The 22,769-nt window shown below is 43.6% G+C and overlaps 1 protein-coding gene across 1 annotated transcript in view; it reads right to left on the bottom strand.

Annotated features, from left to right (window-relative positions):
* Positions 1–22,769, bottom strand: part of SUCLG2 (succinate-CoA ligase GDP-forming subunit beta) — a 219,745-nt gene that overhangs the window by 124,933 nt on the left and 72,043 nt on the right. The window lies entirely within an intron of this gene.

The following is a 22,769-nucleotide window of genomic DNA, read 5'->3' as shown; positions in this document are numbered from 1 at the left end:
ATTCAGAGTATAGGAGGTACTTACTAAATATTGAGCCGCATGGGTTCATACTGGGAGAGGCTGATAGCCCCACAACAGGTGCAATAGCAGAGCACATGATTTCATCTACCTGATTTGGGGTGATCATTTCCTCCTCCTGCAACCCCTTATGATTCACAACGTTTGACAAGCCTTCAGTTATCATGAGAAGCTTTCCAAGACGTACAGGGGGCTGCAGCTGTTGATGGAGGAAGAAGGTCAACCTGTTACGGTGCACGACCTGGCCTTCTCCTAGTGCAACATCTGGGAAGGTGAAATTACAAAAACAACAGAGCATATTATCCCCAACACATTTTGGGTGAAGGGAGATTTAAGGATCTGCTTTCTCTTTCCATGCTGCCTCGAAGGATGAGGCAGGAGGTAAAAATTTTAAATGAATCAATAAATGAAAAAGGCCATTCATGAGCAGAAATAGAAGTGCAGACACAAAACATGATAATAAGCCTAAACTTTGATTAAGACTTGTAAGCTTACCGCTGTATGATTAAACATAGATATCCTGGCTCATAAATAAACAACATTTCAGACTGCAATAAAATCATTCATTCAAATCTCAATAATTCAATATCCATCCTAACATGTTTCTATATATAACAATCAAGATCAGATACATGCCTACCACTTTAATGCATCAAAAATCAAATGGAACACATTTCCTCCGGGAGTGGGGCTGTAGCTGTTGATATAACTAATACATTTGTAGGGTGCTTTCTAGAGCCTATTCTGGTTTGACACAAAAAGTTGCCCTCATCCTTCTCTTCTTTCTCAAAGACTGGCTTTCCAGCTGGCCCCCAGGTCTCCTCTCAACAAGCATTCAGGAGAGGAGAAAATAAAGTGAGGGTTCCTTTAAACCGAAAGAAATGCTAACACACTTTTGCTGGTGACATAAAGCAATGAAATATTACAATGTCACTTCCTTGACATCGCAGACCAAGGGGGCACAGTTGGCAATTTTCTGCTGACATCTCCAAGGATGCTATCGAGGGATCGAGTCGCCTGAAACTACTCAAACAAGACCAAAAGCTATTCTCCTCTCCCAAACAATTCCCCGAGCCAGAATGATGTTGTTTTCTAAGACCAGGATCCAAAGTAGAAAGTTGACCCAATGCAATTTTCATTAAAAGAAACAAGGCGACTCAATAACTGATGCTCTGAAGAGGTTGGATACTAAAGCTGGGCTTCAAATAGTGGTTTTAGGTCCACCCCCCCCAAAAAAAGCTTATCTCTATTCAGTTACATTTGAGGCCATGGGTAGCCAAGGTGCATCCTTCAAATGTTGTTGGACTACAACTCCCATACTGTCTGGCCACTGGCTATGCTGACTGGGGCTGATGGAAACTGGAGTCCAGCAACATCTGGAGTGTACTATGTTGGCGACGTCTGTGTTAGAGAATTTTTTTAAATATATATTTTAGTATTTAACAGGCTACATACCTCACACCAAACACACATCATGTCTATAACCAGCTCTTGAATTTTATCGGTACTTGCTACACAATGCTGTGTGTGTTTGCTGCTCAAGAAATAATTCCAAAGCCTTCAAGAACAAATGATAGAGATCTTTGGATTCTGGAAGTCAAGATTGACCCAATATCTCCTCCCTTCCTCATGTGGAGAACCTTGGCACCAGTGTTTCCCAAACTTGGGTCTCTAGTTGTTTTTGGACAACAATTCCCATCATCCCTGACCACTGGCCATGCTGGTTAGGAATGATGGAAGTTGTAGTCCAACAACATCTTGGAACCCAAGGTTGAGAAAGGCTGCTCTATTCATAAAGACCAAGCGGGCTTTCTCCCGGGTAGACACTTGTCTGACAACATGAGGAATATAATTAATATTCTAGAAAAATTACAAGTGAATATCAATACCAAGGCAGTTTTGATATTTGTGGACCCAGAGAAAGCCTTTGACAACATCTCACGGAGTTTTATGAAGAAGAATCTACAGGGGATGGGGGTAGGCCAAGGTTTTGAAAATGGTATAGGTGCAATTTACTCAGAAAAAAAGGCACAGAAAAAACTCAATATGGAGGCCAAATGGCCGAAATATTGGGAAATTTTGGAACAAGATGGAGACAGAATAAAATTGCAGAGCTTTGAAAAACTGAAAAATAAAGTGCGAGATTGGCTTCATTATTACCAAATAATGGAGGCATATAATTCGGACAAAAAAGTTGGCTTCCAGGTGGAAAAATCAAAATTGGAAACAGAATTGTTTGATCCAAAAACTAAGCATTTGTCAAGAATGTATAACTTGCTGCTGAGATGGAATACTCAGGATGAGATGGTGAAATCAGTTATGATTAAATGGGCACAAGATGTGGGACATAACATAATGATGGCTGACTGGGAACAGTTATGGACCACGGGTATGAAATTTACGGCATGTAATGCCCTAAGAGAAAACTTAATGAAAATGATTTACAGGTGGTACATGACACCAGTCAAGCTTGCAAAAAATTATCATTTGCCCGATAATAAATGTTGGAAATGTAATGAGATTGAAGGTACATTCTTTCACCTTTGGTGGACATGCCCAAGGATTAAGACATTCTGGGAGATGATTTATAATGAAATGAAAAAGGTATTTAAATATACCTTCCTGAAGAAACCAGAGGCCTTTCTCCTGGGCATGGTCGGCCAATTGGTGCCAAAGAAGGATAGAACATTTTTTATGTATGCAACAACTGCAGCAAGAATACTCATCGCAAAATATTGGAAGACACAAGATCTACCCACCCGGGAAGAATGGCAGATGAAGTTGATGGACTACATGGAATTGGCGGAAATGACTGGCAGAATCCGAGACCAGGGAGAAGAGTCGGTGGAAGAAGACTGGAAAAAGTTTAAAGACTATTTACTGTAAAATTAATGAATGTTAGGAAAATGTTGGAATGAAGTTATATGGCTTTAGTAGAAATGTTATGAGGAATCAAGGATAAACAGATTAATAGAGTATTAAAGGGAAAATAAGGTTAGAATGTGTTAAGATAATTATAGGATTAAAAATAGAGGAAGATGGAAAGGAATTGCTGGAAAAATTAATAGAAGTAGAATACAAAAAGGGAGGTGCGAGGAGGTCGCGGAAAGAAGTGAATGAAAGATAAGACATTGAAACTATTTGATGTGTTTTAAATTGTGTTTGTTTTGTTTTGTTAGTTTAATGTTAGTGTTTTGTTAGTGTAATGTAGCGTTGTTTTTTTGTATTGTATTGTATTGTATTGTTTTTATTTTTTGTAGTGTTTAAATTGTTGGAAAAGGTAATAAACATTATTTTAAAAAGGAAAAAAAAAGAAAGAGAAAGGCTGCTCTAGAAGTTTAGGTCTACAATTTCTATCAAGCTGGCTGAGGCTGTTGGAACTCATAGCTCAAATAGAAGGGCAGAACAGTTATATAGGGCTATCCCAAAGTTCCTTGGTTTTCTATGGTAGAAGTAGTTATATTTACTGTGAAATGGGGAATGGAGGAAGTATTCTAATTTTTGCATAAAGAAAAAAAAAATTTTGGCTCCTTCACTTGAACTCTTCTCTGTATAAGTAGCATTGTCCTCAAAGAGGTACCTATGTAGGATACACTGGCCCAGTTCACACATGACACTAATCAAATCCAAACCATGGTTTAACATGAATCAGGAAATGTGTGGGTTCCCAGAATGAAGACCATGACTGCTGCACTCAGCCCTTGGTGCTGCTTCTTCACCAACTGGGTTTGAACATAAACCATGGCTTAGCCGGATCGTAGCCACTGTGCTGCTCCTCTAGTCCTGCCATGGTTTGGCTTAGCATTATGTCTGAACCCAGGCTCATGGCTTGTCTTACTCTAGATAACCCACAAGCAATAACCAATATTTGTTCTTGGTTTACTGTTTATGGTTTGCCTAGGGGATACAAACCATGACCTTCGGTCTGGACATACAGTGGTACCTCAGAACTCAAACGGAATCCATTCTGGAAGTCCATTTGACTTCCCAAATGTTCGGAAGCCGCAGAGCCACAAGAGACGTGCAGGTTCCAAACAACATTCACAAACCAGAACATTCACTTCTGGGTTTGAAACATTCGGAAGCCAAAACGTCGACTGGCAAGGCATTCAACTTCAAAGGTTCAACTATAATGCTAAGCCAAATTCTAAACCATAGCTTAGCCTCAGGTAGTTTGGCAGCATCAGGACCAGGAGTGGTGAGCTATGGCTATGAGCTTCACTCCAGGAACCTAAATATTTGCTCATTTGTGCTAAGTTATGGTTTCGCTTAGTGCTGCGTGTTAACTTGCACCTGAAAACTATTTGAATAAGCCTCTGTATGTCATTTTTTCCAGTCACAAGAAACCTAGAAATGCCACAAAAATTAATCTAGCACTTGATATTTTGAAGCTCTTTTCCATTTAAAATTCTATAACTCATAACATTATTGATTTATGGGAGGGTGTGTGGCATAAACTTTATTTTTCAGCAAGTGCATTCTGCTTAGAGAAATGCCTAGATAAAGCTCACCAGGGAATAGAGAGCAAGCAGCGCTTCGCACCTTGCCCTTTGTTTAGATTGTCAGTTCTTCCTTTTGATCTCTCTTCTGCACTTGAAAAAACCCAAAAATTGATTTTCCCAGATGAGCGAAAAGTAGAAAAGGGACGATGTTTTATTAAAAGATTCTTCATTCTCCCCACAAACTCTTATTTCCTTATTTATACACAAAGAATACCAATCATCTTTGTTGTTTTGGGAAACTCGATTACAGGAAAGAGATGCTCTCAGAAATTCATTCATTGCAGAATAATTCACAGAACAGCTGTTTCTAATCACTCAAAGCTGCCTCAATTTGGAGATTGTTTTTTTAATATCTCAAAAAAACGCACAAAATGAGCCTTGTAATGGCATTCAAAACAGAATCTCAAAAAAAGAAAGAAAGAAAGAAAGAAAGAAAGAAGAAAAGAGGGAAATTCTGCACTGTAAGACCATATAAAAATGTATTTGGAGGTACTCAGTGTGGACGCTTTAGCTGAAGAACGGAGCCATGTTTTGGAGTGTGAGCATATGAACCTTCCTTACTCTGTGTCTATCTTGTTACTTGAGGTCCATCTAGGTCTTTACTATCTACCCCAGTTCTCCACAACCACCTGCAGAACTCTTTCCCAGTCCTGCTGCTTGAGACCACCTAAAAAAGGACCTGGGACTTCCTACTGAAAGAAGCATATACCATTCTGGTGCCCACATTGTGCTAAGCCAAAACATGGCTTAGTCAGAACTTAGTCAGACTGCATCTGCTTTGTTAATTGCCTGGTCACTCTGCTGCTGAAACTAAGTGAACTAAGTCAAAGTTTGTCTCAGCATGTAGTCTGAAACCAGGCTAATTGTATAGCTCTCCCAGACAAACCACAAGCTGAAAACCCTTGAAAACCCCTTGGTTTCAGCTCATGACTTTTGTGCAGAGATCTAAACTATGAGTGCAGCACAGAAGGACTAGGGAGGAGCAAAGCAACCACAATATACTCTCCAAGGAGTTGTATTTTTGTGCAAGGCCATGATTTGCCTTGGTGTGACACAAAAACCAAACTCCTATATCACAGAGATGTGCCTCCTTCCTATTTTTCTCAGGAACAGAGATGGAAACACAGAAATGATCTCTGACATTGTCAAAACTTTGGGTAGTGGTCTTTTGACAAATTTCTACTTAACTAGGTTGGGGGGAGAGAGAATGAGTGAACACTGTCCATATTCGGGCATCCCCTCCAAACTTATGTTAAACATGTGAAGAAGGGAAGCTCCCAACATCTATGCCTTTGATGGGACGTCCGGCAAGGGAATCCAATGAGTGGGACTCCCAATTTGTTCCACAACTGAATTGCATGCTTCTGTCTGCTGTACAGTTTCTTCAATGCCAGGAAAATTGTGGTTGTCATTTCCTCACACCCGTGCGGCCTGGGGAAAGAGCAGAAGACCCTACCCTGGAGAAGTCACTGGTTCACTTCACTCTCCAGTGACCAGGCATTCATCAGTACTTCCTAACATAACTTGTAAGTCAGCAAAAGGAAAAGGAAAATGACAACTACAGTGGTACCTTGGGTTACAGATGCTTCAGGTTACAGACTCCGCTAACCCAAAAATAGTACCTCAGGTTAAGAACTTTACCTCAGGATGAGAACAGAAATCGTGCAGCGGCAGCAGGAGGCCCCATTAGCTAAAGTGGTACCTCAGGTTAAGAACAGTTTCAGGTTAAGAACGGATCTCGGGAACGAATTAGATTCTTAACCCAAGGTACCATTGTATTTAAATCTGACTGTGCCTATAACAAGTGGATGGAGGGTGAAAATGTATCACCATTTTGGTTTGCTACCTGAGAGGGAAGACTCAATGACCAGACAGAAGAGAAAAAAACACAAGGATGTTACCTAGATTAGTTACTTCATGATTAGTTATTTAGGAGCTATCACAACCCTAGCAAGATATTGTAATCAAGTGCATAGTGCCTATTTCTTTTAGTAGTATGGAAAGAGAACTCTTAAAACACCGTGTTCAAACTTTGAACCAAAGGAGTTTCTGACTTGTAAGTTGACAGGTAGATCTTTTATGGTTATCGTCTGTTTAGGAATCGCTGAGTTCAGCTGTGTTGTAGTTAAATGACAGCTGTTATGAAAATCGAAATCAGCATCGAAATCAGATTGATTATACTCTCTGCAGCCAAAGATGGAGAAGCTCTATACAGTCAGCAAAAACAAGACCTGGAACTGACTGTGGCTCAGATCATCAGCTTCTTATAGCAAAATTCAAGCTTAAACTGAAGAAAGTAGGAAAAACCACTGGGCCGGTAAGATACAATCTAAGTCAAATCCCTTATGAATGCACAGTGGAAGTGAGGAACAGGTTTAAGGATTTAGATTTGGTGGGCAGAGTGCCTGAAGAACTATGGATGGAGGCTCGTAACATTATACAGGAGGCAGCAACTAAAACCATCCCAACGAAAAGGAAATGCAAGAAAGCAAAGTGGCTGTCCAACGAGGCCTTACAAATAGCGGGGGAGAGAAGGCAAGCAAAATGCGAGGGAGATAGTGAAAAATACAGGAAATTGAATGCAGATTTCCAAAAAATAGCAAGGAGAGACAAGAAGGCCTTCTTAAACGAACAATGCAAAGAAATAGAGGAAAACAATAGAATGGGAAAAACCAGAGATCTGTTCAAGAAAATTGGAGATATGAAAGGAACATTTCGTACAAAGATTACCTTAATAAAAGACAAAAGTGGAAAGGACCTAACAGAAGCAGAAGACATCAAGAAGAGGTGGCAAGAATACACAGAGGAACTATACCAGAAAGAAATGGATGTCTCGTATACCCCAGGTAGTATGGTTGCTGACCTTGAGCCAGACATCCTGGAGAGTGAAGTCAAATGGGCCTTAGAAAGCACTGCTAATAACAAGGCCAGTGGAAGTGATGATATTCCAGCTGAACTATTTAAAATTTTAAAAGATGATGCTGTTAAGGTGCTACACTCAATATGCCAGCAAATTTGGAAAACTCAGCAGTGGCCAGAGGATTGGAGAAGATCAGTCTACATCCCAATCCCAAAGAAGGGCAGTGCCAAAGAATGCTCCAACTACCGCACAATTGCACTCATTTCACACGCTAGCAAGGTTATGCTTAAAATTCTATAAGGCAGGCTTAAGCAGTATGTGGACCGAGAACTCCCAGAAGTGCAAGCTGGATTTCGAAGGGGCAGAGGAACCAGAGACCAAATTGCAGACATGCGCTGGATTATGGAGAAAGCTAGAGAGTTCCAGAAAGACATCTACTTCTGCTTCATTGACTATGCAAAAGCCTTTGACTGTGTCGACCACAGCAAACTATGGCAAGTTCTTAAAGAAACGGGAGTGCCTGATCAACTCATCTGTCTCCTGAGAAATCTCTATGTGGGACAAGAAGCTACAGTTAGAACCCCCTGCTTGGCAGGGGGTTGGACTCGATGGCCCTTGTGGTCTCTTCCAACTCTATGATTCTATGATTCTATGATTCTATGATTCTAGAACTGGATATGGAACAACTGATTGGTTCAAAATTGGGAAAGGAGTACGGCAAGGCTGTATATTGTCTCCCTGCTTATTTAACTTATATGCAGAATTCATCATGCGAAAGGCTGGGCGGGATGAATCCCAAGCCGGAATTAAGATCGCCGGAAGAATTATCAACAACCTCAGATATGCAGATGATACAACCTTGATGGCAGAAAGTGAAGAGGAATTAAAGAACCTTTTAATGAGGGTGAAAGAGGAGAGTGCAAAATATGGTCTGAAGCTCAACATCAAAAAACTAAGATAATGGCCACTGGGCCCATCACCTCCTGGCAAATAGAAGGGGAAGAAATGGAGGCAGTGAGAGATTTTACTTTCTTGGGCTCCATGATCACTGCAGATGGTGACAGCAGTCACGAAATTAAAAGACGCCTGCTCCTTGGGAGAAAGGCGATGGCAAACCTAGACAGCATCTTAAAAAAGCAGAGACATCACCTTGCCAACAAAGGTCCGTATAATTAAAGCCATGGTTTTCCCAGTAGTGATGTATGGAAGTGAGAGCTGGACCATAAAGAAGGCTGATCGCCGAAGAATTGATGCTTTTGAATTATGGTGCTGAAGGAGACTCTTGAGAGTCCCATGGACTGCAAGAAGATCAAACGCATCCATTCTGAAGGAAATCAGCCCTGAGTGCTCACTGGAAGGACAGATCATGAAGCTGAGGCTCCAATACTTTGGCCACGTCATGAGAAGAGAAGACTCCCTGGAAAAGACCCTGATGTTGGGAAAGATGGAGGGCACAAGGAGAAGGGGACGACAGAGGACGAGATGGTTGGACAGTGTTCTCGAAGCCACAAACATGAGTCTGACCAAACTGTGGGAGGCAGTGGGAGATAGGAGTGCCTGGCGTGCTCTGGTCCATGGGGTCACGAAGAGTCGGACACGATTAAACGACTAAACAAAAGAAATGTGTTTGGTTTTTTGTTAGCACACAAGGACTTTCACATCAGGTTTCAGCTCTTATATACCAAAGAACTCCAGAATGTGGAATATTAAATAATTAGTAATGATAACGGGTTGCATCCTACAATAGGAGTAGCCCCATTGGAAAAAATGGGTATTTCAGTAACTTATCCACAGGGGACTTAAATTGCTGCCCTTGTTCTTACAGAGACTGTGGAATACTGTGCTGTAAACAGATAAAGAAACACAGACAGTGGGAGATGATCCTTTACTCTCTCTCCATCATTGCAATTAAGTTAATGAACTAAATGTTCCTGTCGGAGTGTTCTTTATACCAGTACCCAGCTTTTCCAACATCTCCCTTGATATTCAAGAGTAACATGCAGTCACGATTTTGCATTCCTCCATTTGTCTAGGGTGCCTTAAAATCCTTAATTATCTTTGTAATGCTGTTCTTTCTAACTACATGCTGAATACTAAAATCTTAAGTAAAAATTCAGATTTAAAAGGTGAATGACTATTAAATCTTTGTCCACGCCTAACAAGAGCAATGAGAAACTGTGAAACAAGAGAAAAAACCACACAGAGTAGAAAACTCCAGAAGGACAGCACTTTGGAGATACACTACATAGGCACCCCTCTTTTTGTATACACACATACTCACAATATTATTATGGTGGTAGTATAGTAGTAGTAGTAAATTAATTAAATTTATATCCTCAAATGAGCCAAGGGCAGCAAGTATGCCAATACTAAAACAACCCTACAAGAACTGTTCAAAACTTATTAAAGAAGGTACCTATTCTCACACCAACAATTCCAGAGTTGCCACAGAGAGGACTTTTATTCATCAAATGCTTCAGGAAACAGTTTTTTTAAAAAAAACTACTAAAAGTTTAATCATGCATGCACAAACACACAAGGCAGAAGTTTTACTCTGCGTGTTTATTTTATTTATACTCTCTTTCATAGCACTCTAGAAGGAACACTTGGCGTTGTTTTTCTTTTGCCAAAAATAGAAGCTGGCCATTGTTTTACAGATTTAGATAAATGCTAAATTACGAGGATAAATATGTAACATTAGAAGTGACCTAGTTTGCTTTCTTAGCAGCAAAATTTAAGCAGGCTTTTCTGGATAAAAATGTAGGAGAATGTTAATTGCTAATTTTATTTTGTGCTTTTGTACCAGCTCTTAATACAGTCATACCTTGGGTTGCGAACAATGCAGGTTGCGCATTTTCGGATTACAGACCGTGCTGAACCTGGAAGTACTGAAATGGGTTACTTCCGGGTTTCGGCACTCGCGCATTCACACAAGTGCTAAATTGCGCTTTGCGCATGTGCAGAAATGCCGAATCGCGTCACGCACGTGCGCAGACACAGCGCTGCGGGTTGCGAACGTGCCTCCCGCACAGATCACGTTCGCAACCCGAGGTATGACTGCAATACTCAGTGGCTCTCACGGCTGTTATTACTCATTTTGAATACTGTACTAAAATAGCTATATAACTAAAGTCTCATTTAGAAGTAAAAAAGAAAAGAAAGAAATGTAGGAGGAGATTGCAGAAGCGATAATCTGGATACCTAAACCGTGTTTCATTTCTGTCCCCCCCTTTTCATCCCTCTATTTTTTCAATTCAGTGCATTATTTTTGTGTGGAAATTGCTCTGCTTTGTAAGTGCATTAGTAACAATGAATGGATGCTAACGGCAAATACAATATTAGGCAAGCTTGGCAGTTTCATAGTTGCAATTAACGTTTTTCAGGTGATTAGCCCGAGAAAGTATGTGAGTCAGCATATTGTACACAATTCTTTGGGTTGCCAGAAATTTGTTGGCGTGTCAACAGTTTTCAGTACATTTGTTTTTTTTATTGAGATTTAAACAATGAAATGGTTGTCTGAAATGCTGTTGTCTTTAAGTAGTATTCCAATTAAAATTTCTGTCCAATATAATATTTACAATCACATAAAGTATGTTTTAGTTTCTTACCCGCCCGCCCCCTCCAATATTCATGATGAAATATTTGCAGTATGCTGGGACAAAAATTAACACGAGTGTCTTTTTTTCTAGCTTTGTTTACTAAATACAAGTAAATATGCTAAATTTTCTAATGCAAATTACCCTATGCAGATTTTCAGGAAAACCCACATATCATCATCGTTGACACACCTAAAAGCTTCCATGGGATCAGGCAATTTACCTCAAGCAGAGGTCAACTTGGGCCTTGCACAGGAAGGTCCAGAATCCCACCAGATCCCCAGATCCTGCGCGTTGCCCAACTGATGGATAAATATGCTTCCAGAACTCCCTAAAATCCAACCAGATCTCTAGGGGCAAATCAATGTAAATCCACTAGTATCTAGGATAGCTCCTTCCAGTGGCATGCAAACCACTGCTGAAACTGGGCACCTCTGCCTACCTTAGAAAAGTGCCACCTCTTCCTCTGGCAGGGTACCATTGCAAGGAAGTTTTGGAGGTTCATGAAACAGGAAGGTGTACTGCTTCCCGTTTCCTGAACCTCCAAGACTTCCTTGCAATGATGCCATGCCAGAGGGAGAAGAGGTAAGTAGTAGATCAGGGGTCAGCAAACTTATTCAGCAGGGGGCCGGTCCACTGTCCCTCAGACCTTGTGGGGGGCCGGATTATATTTTGGAAGGGGAAAAAAAAGAACAGATTCCTATGCCCCACAAATAACCCAGAGATGCATTTTAAATAAAAGCACACATTCTACTCTTGTAAAAACACCAGGCAGGCCCCACAAATAACCCAGAGATGCATTTTAAATAAAAGGGCACATTCTACTCATGTAAAAACATGCTGATTCCCAGACAGTCCGTGGGCCGGATTTAGAAGGCGATCAGGCCAGATCCGGACCCCGGGCCTTAGTTTGCCTACCCATGTAGTAGACCTTCTCCCTTTCCCCACCCCCACCCAGTGAAAATGTTGGACCAGGAGAGAGCAAGACTATTTATTTTTATGGTCTCCTCCAATGGTACTGCTATGAAGTTCAAAGTTCTATGGTCATGTAACTGGGGCTGATAGCAGGGGCCTTTGCCACATAATTTGATATAGTACCTCTCAGAAAGGGTAACGTTCCTCTAGGGATCAAAATATATTTGGGGAACTTCTGTGGTAAAACCCAAAACAGACCTGGAACTTCTGTTTGACTTCCCCATGCGAGGTATGGACAAACAAACCCCTACATTTGTTCAAAGCAAGTGTAAGGGTTCTGCGGGGTCACTGAAGCTTGCACCCCCAACACTGTCTATTCCTCCACCAACCATTCCTTCACCTCTGCTGGCTGCATACTTGGCAAGTACATTCTGCTTCTCTATATGAGGCGAGATCCTGAATAGCGCAAGGGCCGCCCCTCCACATGGAGGTGTTTGTTGCATGTGAATTGACACCTGAACACAACAACCCTTTCCCACTACTCAGTGAAGTAGCAGATTTAGCAGCAGTGGGGCAGAGCTGACCCCACAGCTCCATCTCGTTCACTTTAAATGCGTGAGGGGGTAAATCTGAATGTTCCTGAAGAGACCAGCTTTTGCCTGGTTCCCTTTTTCACTATGCTGACAAATGAGTAGAGAGTATTATCAGGAGAGCATCTCTCAAGTGTATAAACACAGGTTGGTGGGAGGGTTGGTGGGACAGCAAAGGTTGTTCTAGGCAACTGTCTGTTTCCAGGTGAACAAAAACAGACATTTTTTTCGTGAGCACTTTAGGGTATGATTTAAAACATGATATGTGAAAATCAAAACCAAATTGTGTGCATGTAAAGAAGCGTGATTGGATTTTAACACTGAACTATCGCTGGAAATCGCAATTAAACTCCATTACCTCTATGTGCTGTGCTTTTTTCCCTAGCTAATCTCTACCTAAATTGGGAAAGCTTTTCGTACAGCTGAAGATGTTCTGGCATTTGCTTAATCTGCTGCTTCAGATTTTAGAAGTTGCTATGACTTTCAAATCTCTATATTACTTCCAAAATTTGCAGATTTTACTGTTTTAAAAAAAGAGTATTTAAACACGTCTAAGAGTGTATCTCTTTATAGAAATGCAGTCGTACCTTGGTTGCTGAACAGCTTAGTTCTCAGACGTTTTGGTTCCTGAACGCCGCAAACCCAGAAGTGAATGTTCTGGTTTGCAAACTCTTTTTGGAAGCTGAACATCTGATGGGGTTCCATGGCTTCTGATTGGCTGCAGGAGCTTCCTGCAACCAATCAGAAGCTGTGGTTGGTTTCCAAACGTTTCAGAAGTAGAATGCACTTCCAGAACGGATTCCATTTGACTTCCAAGGTATGACACTATTGGATTCAGTTGGAAGAATCTAGCTTTTGCTACATTTACTGATTATTTTTAAGAGCTGCTCTTAAAAGTATCTCCAACATAGTGACCATCAAAATATTCAAGAATATTGAACAAATGTGCTCTTCGCATGCGTTCACCAAGCGGCCAGCAGTAACTCCAGATGCCTTTCTGGTGACCACAATGCCCATCACAAAGTGAGATGCCCTTCCTGTTAACTCTCTGTGCCTCACAAAGATCTGAGAAGAGGCTGGTGAGTGATAGACCCTGCCCTCTCTTGAGCCGTCTGTCATCTGCTCAGAACATAGGAGAAGAGAGCGTTGGACTTACACTTCACACTTGGACTTCACACTTGGGCTTCACAGACCCCTGAAACAGAGCAGAGATTCTCACTTCTCATAAATGCCTTAAATGTCTGGAACAAAGTGAGAAACTAAATCGTCTCAGCATGACAGGAATCATGGGGGAAGGAGTGCAGTCCGTGGTGACCACGAATAATTGCTGTTATCGAGATCAGTCACAATCTATTGAGCAAATACAAAAGAACAGTTCTGCTGGATCAAGCCAAATGTCCATTCATCCTATCAGACCAAAGCTTCCAACAGTGGCCAGCCAGGGAAAAGGCAATAGACCTCTCCAATTGTGACTCCCCAGCAATGGGCATTTGTGTATGTGTCTATGTTCACATAGGTTTAAGGAGAATCAGTGTAAGAAACATTCTCCATAAATGCCAAATGCACCATATACTATAAATACACACGATAGGACAGCATTCCCCATAAAACAAAAGGGAAAATTTAGGCTAAGAGATTGGCTTGCCTAAGGCATGTCAGTTAGCTTAGAAGGCCAAGGTGAATTTCCTAGTTCATCCCGGTCCACAGCTCACTCTTTTAAATCACTAGGCAGCACTAGCTTATTATGTAATTTCTGTCTTCATGCTGCAGATTTTGGCTTAAGAAATGAAGACTGTTCTTGCTATGCATATCAATATGAGGTAGGCAGATCATATAAGTGACAGGGGTGTGTGTGTGGAATGGCTTCTCCTATGAATTTACATGGCCCAGTGCGTTGCAGCAAGATCATATTTGCAGAACAATGAAAATAAATTTCTGATTCAGGGGAAATGAAATACTGTATTTTTCCCTCTATAACACGCAGATTTTTTCTCCTAAAAAGGAAGGGGAAATGTCTGTGCGTGTTATAGAGCGAATGTGTGGTCCCTGGAGCTGAAAAATCAGGCAAAAATCATGCAAAAAATCAAATCGGAGAAGCGAAACCTGAAAAGAGGAAGTGGCTGCTTTCCTGCATTCTGCCTCAGGGTCTTACTGCCCACCCTCCTCTGTTTCGTTGCTGTGTTTGCTGAAACGGAACAAAGAGCAGGGAAAGCCCCTCCCCTCCAGGCAAGCAGAGGGGAATTCCTCTCTGTGCTGCTGGGGGAGAGGGAGAGAGAGGGGGGAAGGGAGAGAGAGAGGGGGGGAGGGGGAGGGAGAGAGAGGGGGGAGGGAGAGAGAGAGGGGGAGGGAGGGAGGGAGGGAGGGAGGGAGGGGGAGAGAGAGAGAGAGAGAGAGAGGGAGAGAGAGAGATGGCTGGCTTGGGTGGGGGGAAACTTTTGCCTTTCTTTCCTCCCTCCCGTTAAATCCCTCTCCTGCATTCTTAGCCAGCTGCTTCTCTGCACACCCCTCTCATGTCCCTTCTTTGTTTTTCCTTCACTCCCCCACTTAAAATGTGGTTACAAAGCATAGATCCACATGGATCCTCAGGATCTTTGCATTGGGTCACCCCAAATTCACCATCAGATCACATAGCATGTCCATGGCTACAGCCTGCAACAAAAAAAATCACGCACCCACTGTTGCCTGGGGCTGCAATGGTGCAAAAATGTGGTTACAAAGCATGGATCCACAGGGATTCTCAGGATCTTTGCATTGGGTCACCCCAAATTCACCATCCGATCACATAGCATGTCCATGGCTACAGCCTGCAACAAAAAAATCACGCACCCACTGTTGCCTGGGGCTGCAATGGTGCAAAAACGTGGTTACAAAGCATGGATCCACAGGAATTCTCAGGATTTTTGCATTGGGTCACCCCAAATTCACCATCAGATCACATGTCTGTGGCCACAGCATGAAGCCCAAAAATGATACATCCACTGTTTCATTCAGAATGTTTTTTCCCTTGTTTTCCTCCTCTAAAAACGATGTGCGTGTTATGGTCAGGTGCGTGTTATAGAGCGAAAAATACGGTAGCTAAGGTAACTGCAAAACTGGTGCATTCCAGTTAATATCAGAATCTAAGAGGTGTTTGGAGTCCAATTGCACATTTTATGATGACGGAATTACTCGCTGTAATGTCTTGATATTTTATAAATGCTTATCTAAAATCTTCACTAAATTAAAGGGGGGGGGGGAGAGAAAGCAAATACAGTCATATCTTGGATCTTGAACACCTTGGCTCCCAAACAAATAGGCTCCTAGACGATTGAAAGCCGGAAGTGAGTGTACTGGTTTTGGAACATTCTTTCGGAAGCCAAACGTCCAACGGGACTTCCGTGGCTTCCAATTGGCTGCAGGAGCTTCTGAACAGATTCCGTTCAACTTCCAAGGTACGACTGTATATGTAAAGCTTAAAGGTAAAGGGACCCCTGACCATGATGTCCAGTCGTGGCCGACTCTGGGGTTGCGGTGCTTATCTCGCTTTATTGGCCGAGGGAGCCGGCATACAGCTTCCGGGTCATGTGGCCAGCATGACTAAGCCACTTCTGGCGAACTACAGTAGCGCACGGAAACGCCGTTTACCTTCCCGCTGGAGGTATTTATTTACTTGCACTTTGACGTGCTTTTGAACTGCTAGGTTGGCAGGAGCTGGGACCAAGCAACGGGAGCTCACCCCGTCGCGTGGATTCGAACCGCCGACCTTCTGATCGGCAAGTCCTAGGCTCTGTGGTTTAACCCACAGCGCCACCCACGGAAGAGACAACTAAATACTGAAGTTACAAGTGGACCTTCAAGTCAGCAGAGAGCTTACCATATTTTTCCCTCTATAACACGCAGATTTTTTCTCCTAAAAAGGAAGGGGAAATGTCTGTGCGTGTTATAGAGCGAATGTGTGGTCCCTGGAGCCGAAAAACCAGGCAAAAATCAAATCGCGACGCTTCAAGGAAAAGCGAAACCTGAAAAGAGGAAGCGGCTGCTTTCCTGCATTCTGCCTCAGGGTCTTACTGCCCACCTACCTCTGTTTCGTTGCTGTGTTTGCTGAAACGGAACAAAGAGCAGGGAAAGCCCCTCCCCTCCAGGCAAGCTCCGGTGCTGCTGGGGGAGAGGGAGAGAGAGGGGGGAAGGGAGAGAGAGGGGGGAGGGGGAGGGAGAGAGAGAGGGAGGAGGGAGGGAGAGAGAGGGGGGGAGGGAGGGAGAGAGAGAGGGGGAGGGAGGGAGGGAGGGAGGGAGAGAGAGAGAGAGAGAGAGAGAGAGAGAGAGAGAGAGAGAGAGAGAGAGGGCTGGCTGGCTGGCTGGCTGGCTTGGGTGGGGGAAAACTTTTGCCTTTCTTTCCTCCAACCGGTTAAATCCCTCTCCTGCATTCTTAGCCAGCTGCTTCTCTGCACACCCCTCTAATGTCCCTTCTTTGTTTTTCCTTCGCTCCCCACTTAAAATGTGGTTACAAAGCATAGATCCACATAGATCCTCAGGATCCTTGCATTGGGTCACCCCAAATTCACCATCAGATCACATAGCATGTCCATGGCTACAGCCTGCCCCACCAAAATCACGCACCCACTGTTGCCTGGGGCTGCAATGGTGCAAAAACGTGGTTAAAAAGCATGGATCCACAGGGATTCTCAGGATCCTTGCATTGGGTCACCCCAAATTCACCATCAGATCACATAGCATGTCCATGGCTACAGCCTGCACCAAAAAAATCACGCACCCACTGTTGCCTGGGGCTGCAATGGTGCAAAAACGTGGTTACAAAGCATGGATCCACAGGAATTCTCAGGATTTTGGCATTGGGTCACCCCAAATTCACCATCAGATCACATGTCTGTGGCCACAGCATGAAGCCCAAAAATGATACATCCACTGTTTCATTCAGAATGTTTTTTCCCTTGTTTTCCTCCTCTAAAAACAATGTGCGTGTTATGGTCAGGTGCGTGTTATAGAGCGAAAAATACGGTATTTTCTGTCATATTCCAGGTTACTTGAGTAACTTCCTTTTGTTACACATCACATGGTGGCAGTGGACATCTTTAAATTCACGGGGAAAGTTAAAATACTAGCAGTATACCCGGCACGAGGAGCTATAAATAAGACCATATTCTTTCCCACTGCAAATCCTCCCAGCTATCTGTGTCCCTTGGGGCTTGTTAGTTTCATTTCTAGACCCGGGGGACAAAGCACTTGCTGCAACTACCTGGAAAGAGAGGGCTGGAGACACATTCCTTCTTTGTGACTGAGAAGAATTAAAAGCATTTGAAAAGGAGGGAGGGTTAATAATCACATCAGCTGTTGTTTTTTAAAGCGTGTGTGCGTTTGCATGCAAAATGAAATCTGACTTTAATAGAAATCTACATGTTAAAGCTGACACACAAGTTTAACTGCATCCATGACCTTCCATTAACAATACGGGATTAAAAGCCAGCAGGAAAACAAACAACGAGTGTGTGTGTCAATTTCAGCAACACACATTAAAGACGGCAAAGACTGTCTGTGTCAGTGGCATATTATTCCCATTAATAATATCATTCAGGGCACAATCGAATGAAAGTTTAGCAATCTTAATTACAAAAATTAAGGAGAACCCTGCCTGATGAGACCAAAGGCTGGATCCAATGGCCACGTCTGAGCAGGAGAGCAGATGTTTCACAGGCCAAAGATCCCTGGTTCAATCCCTGAAATCTCGTAGTAGGGTGGAGAAAGATTCCCTGTCTGAAACCCTGGGAAGTTAGTGTAGAACCAGGGAGGCCCATGTGGTATTCTCCAGATGTTGTTGGACTACCATCAGCAGAGTAAATGGGTCAGGGATGGTGGGAGTCATTGTCCAACAACATCTGAAAGATGCCATGTTTGCTCCACCTGGAAAAGACAGTAGATAGTTAATAATAATAATAATAATAATAATAATAATAATAATAATAATAATTTATTTGTACCCCGCCCATCTGGCTGGGTTTCCCCAGCCACTCTGGGCGGCTTCCAACAGAGATAAAAAATACACTAAAATGTCACTTATTAAAAACTTCCCTGAACAGGGCTGCCTTCAGATGTCTTCTGAATGTCAGGTAGTTGTCCATCGCCTTGACATCCGATGGGAGGGCATTCCACAGGGCGGGCGCCACCACCGAGAAGGCCCTCTGCCTGGTTCCCTGCAACTTGGCCTCTCGCAGTGAGGGAACCGCCAGAAGGCCCTCGGAGCTGGACCTCAGTGTCCGGGCAGAACGATGGGGGAGGAGACGCTCCTTCAGATATACTGGACCGAGGCCATTTAGGGCTTTAAAGGTCAGCACCAACACTTTGAATTGTGCTCGGAAACGTACTGGGAGCCAATGTAGGTCTTTCAAGACCGGTGTTATATGGTCTCGGCGGCCGCTCCCAGTCACCAGTCTAGCTGCCGCATTCTGTATTAGTTGTAGTTTCCGGGTCACCTTCAAAGGTAGCCCCACGTAAAGCGCATTGCAGTAATCCAAGCGGGAGATAACCAGAGCATGTACCACTCTGGCGAGACAGTCCGCAGGCAGATAGGGTCTCAGCCTACGTACCAGATGGAGCTGGTAAACAGCTGCCCTGGATACAGATTTGACCTGTGCCTCCATGGACAGCTGTGAGTCCAAAATGACTCCCAGGCTGCGCACCTGGTCCTTCAGGGGCACAGTTACCCCATTCAGGACCAGGGAATCCTCCACACCTGCCCGCCTCCTGTCCCCCAAAAACAGTACTTCTGTCTTGTCAGGATTCAACCTCAATCTGTTAGCCGCCATCCATCCTCCAACCGCTTCCAGACACTCACACAGGACCTTTACCGCCTTCACTGGTTCTGATTTAAAAGAGAGGTAGAGCTGGGTATCATCTGCATACTGATGAACACCCAGCCCAAACCTCCTGATGATCCCTCCCAGCGGCTGCATGTAGATGTTGAAAAGCATGGGGGAGAGGACAGAACCCTGAGGCACCCCACAAGTGAGCGGCCAGGGGTCTGAACACTCATCCCCCACCACCACTTTCTGAACACGGCCCAGGAGGAAGGAGCGGAACCACTGTATGACAGTGCCCCCAGCTCCCAGCCCCTCAAGACGGTCCAGAAGGATGTCATGGTCGATGGTATCAAACGCCGCTGAGAGATCCAGCAGAACTAGGAAACAGCTCTCACCTTTGTCCCTAGCCCGCCAGAGATCATCAACCAGTGCGACCAAGGCAGTTTCAGTCCCATGATGAGGCCTGAATCCCGACTGGAAGGGATCCAAATAGTTAGATGTGTCCCACCTGATTTGGGGTGCCCCATCCTCAGCTGAATCCCTGCTTCTCCTCCAGCCTCCACTTATCTCCCCAATGATGTTCCTCTGTTTTTGGCCTCTCTCCCGGCTGCCCTTCCATGCAGCCCAAAGGCAAGTACAAGGAGAAGTCTCTAACTAATCAGCTCCTTCCTTCTGACAGCTTGTCTCCCCAGAACCCTTTTTTTGGGGGGGGTAAAACTTGTTAGTTTGTGAAGAACTGAGAAGCTGGGCAGAAGGGAGGTGGGCAGAAGAACCTGGAGCATGCTGCTTTTCTTGAGGGAAGAATGACATACACCACACCATGCTTATAGTCCCGCTAAAGAAAACAGATTTCAGGCTCCTGCTGGGATGAGACTTGGAGCATTCAGTAGGAGGACCAGAAGAGAACAAAGAGCCTTCTGATGGCAGAAGCAGGAGGTGGGGGAGATGTGAAGAATGGGAGTGCTTTTTGTGCAGGGCTGCTGGAAGGGAGGTGGTGGTGGTGGGGAACCCAAAGAAGCATTTTGGGAGGGAAAGGGACTAAACTCTCTTGTTACGTACAGCAAGCTGACGTCCACCAGGCCGCTGACTAGCTTTGAGAAACTCTTCCTAACAACAGAGGGGTGGTCTCTACAATATATAAAATACTACTCCAAGACACTGCAACCCCCCTTTATCACGATTAAACATGCTGACAAACAAGCTGGAGGAAGTATTTAAGCTTGTGGACCATGATTTAATCAGGAATAACTGGTTCGTGTGAATGGTACCAAAAGTGAACTGGAGGTTGAAGGAAGCGTGACTTCTGCAGTTAAAAGGTTTGTGGGAAGGCATGCTTAGGTATGTAGAAGCTCAGTGCAGGAGACAGTCAAAGTGATGTTGCTGCTTAAGTTGAGTACCTTGGGTGGTATCTAACTAGTGTTTTGTGCTAGTCCAAGGATTGTCACTTGTGCAATGTGCAACTCAACAGAAAAAAACAAACAAACCAACAAAAACTGTTCTCCATCTCTTCTCTATATGGTCTCACTGTCCAGTAGAGCTTACTACAACCTTGCAATTTTAGTTACAGATAGGTAGCCGTGTTGGTCTGCCATAGTCAAAACAAAACAAATTCCTTCCAGTAGCACCTTAAAGACCAACTAAGTCAGTTCTTGGTATGAGCTTTCGTGTGCATGCACACTTCTTCAGATACACTTCTTCTTCTTCTTCAGGTATCTGAAGAAGTGTGCATGCACACGAAAGCTCATACCAAGAACTGACTTAGTTGGTCTTTAAGGTGCTACTGGAAGGAATTTGTTTTGTCTTGCAATTTTACTTTCTCATTCCATGCTCCTACATTCATACCATTTTTCATTTGCAAGCCAAGATACAGAAAAACCCAACACTTAGGGGCTGTATCTGTTAGTCATGCTGAGAGTATACCCAATAAAATTAATGGGCTTTAATAGGAGCAAGATAACATTATCATTGCGTTGCGACCCACACAATCTCCGACTTTTGCAAAAAGCCTAACAATACAATTCCCACCATTAAAATCCATTCCTCTACACTTTGTTGTTGTTGTTGTTTAGTCGTTTAGTCATGTCCGACTCTTCGTGACCCCATGGACCAGAGCACGCCAGGCACTCCTGTCTTCCACTGCCTCCCGCAGTTTGGTCAGACTCATGTTTGTAGCTTCGAGAACACTGTCCAACCATCTCGTCCTCTGTCGTCCCCTTCTCCTTGTGCCCTCCATCTTTCCCAACATCAGGGTCTTTTCCAGGGAGTCTTCTCTTCTCATGACGTGGCCAAAGTATTGGAGCCTCAGCTTCACGATCTGTCCTTCCAGTGAGCACTCAGGGCTAATTTCCTTAAGAATGGATGCATTTGATCTTCTTGCAGTCCATGGGACTCTCAAGAGTCTCCTCCAGCACCATAATTCAAAAGCATCAATTCTTCGGCGATCAGCCTTCTTGATGGTCCAGCTCTCACTTCCATACATCACTACTGGGAAAACCATGGCATTAACTATACGGACCTTTGTTGGCAAGGTGATGTCTCTGCTTTTTAAGACGCTGTCTAGGTTTGCCATCGCCTTTCTCCCAAGGAGCAGGCGTCTTTTAATTTCGTGACTGCTGTCACCATCTGCAGTGATCATGGAGCCCAAGAAAGTAATATCTCTCACTGCCTCCATTTCTTCCCCTTCTATTTGCCAGGAAGTGATGGGACCAGTGGCCATGATCTTCGTTTTTTTGATGCTGAGCTTCAGACCATATTTTGCGCTCTCCTCTTTCACCCTCCTTAAAAGGTTCTTTAATTCCTCCTCACTTTCTGCCATCAAGGTTGTGTCATCTGCATATCTGAGGTTGTTGATATTTCTTCCGGCAATCTTAATTCCGGCTTGGGATTCATCCAGCCCAGCCTTTTGCATGATGAATTCTGCATATAAGTTAAATAAGCAGGGAGACAATATACAGCCTTGCCGTACTCCTTTTCCAATTTTGAACCAATCAGTTGTTCCATATCCAGTTCTAACTGTAGCTTCTTGTCCCACATAGAGATTTCTCAGGAGACAGATGAGTTGATCAGGCACTCCCATTTCTTTAAGAACTTGCCATAGTTTGCTGTGGTCGACACAGTCAAAGGCTTTTGCATAGTCAATGAAGCAGAAGTAGATGTCTTTCTGGAACTCTCTAGCTTTCTCCATAATCCAGCGCATGTTTGCAATTTGGTCTCTGGTTCCTCTGCCCCTTCGAAATCCAGCTTGCACTTCTGGGAGTTCTCGGTCCACATACTGCTTAAGCCTGCCTTGTAGAATTTTAAGCATAACCTTGCTAGCGTGTGAAATGAGTGCAATTGTGCGGTAGTTGGAGCATTCTTTGGCACTGCCCTTCTTGGGGATTGGGATGTAGACTGATCTTCTCCAATCCTCTGGCCACTGCTGAGTTTTCCAAATTTGCTGGCATATTGAGTGTAGCACCTTAACAGCATCATCTTTTAAAATTTTAAATAGTTCAGCT

This window comes from Podarcis erhardii (genome assembly GCF_964252035.2).
Source record: "Podarcis erhardii genome assembly, chromosome: 2".
Lineage (NCBI taxonomy): Eukaryota > Metazoa > Chordata > Lepidosauria > Squamata > Lacertidae > Podarcis > Podarcis erhardii.
This window is presented reverse-complemented; position numbering and strand designations above follow the sequence as displayed.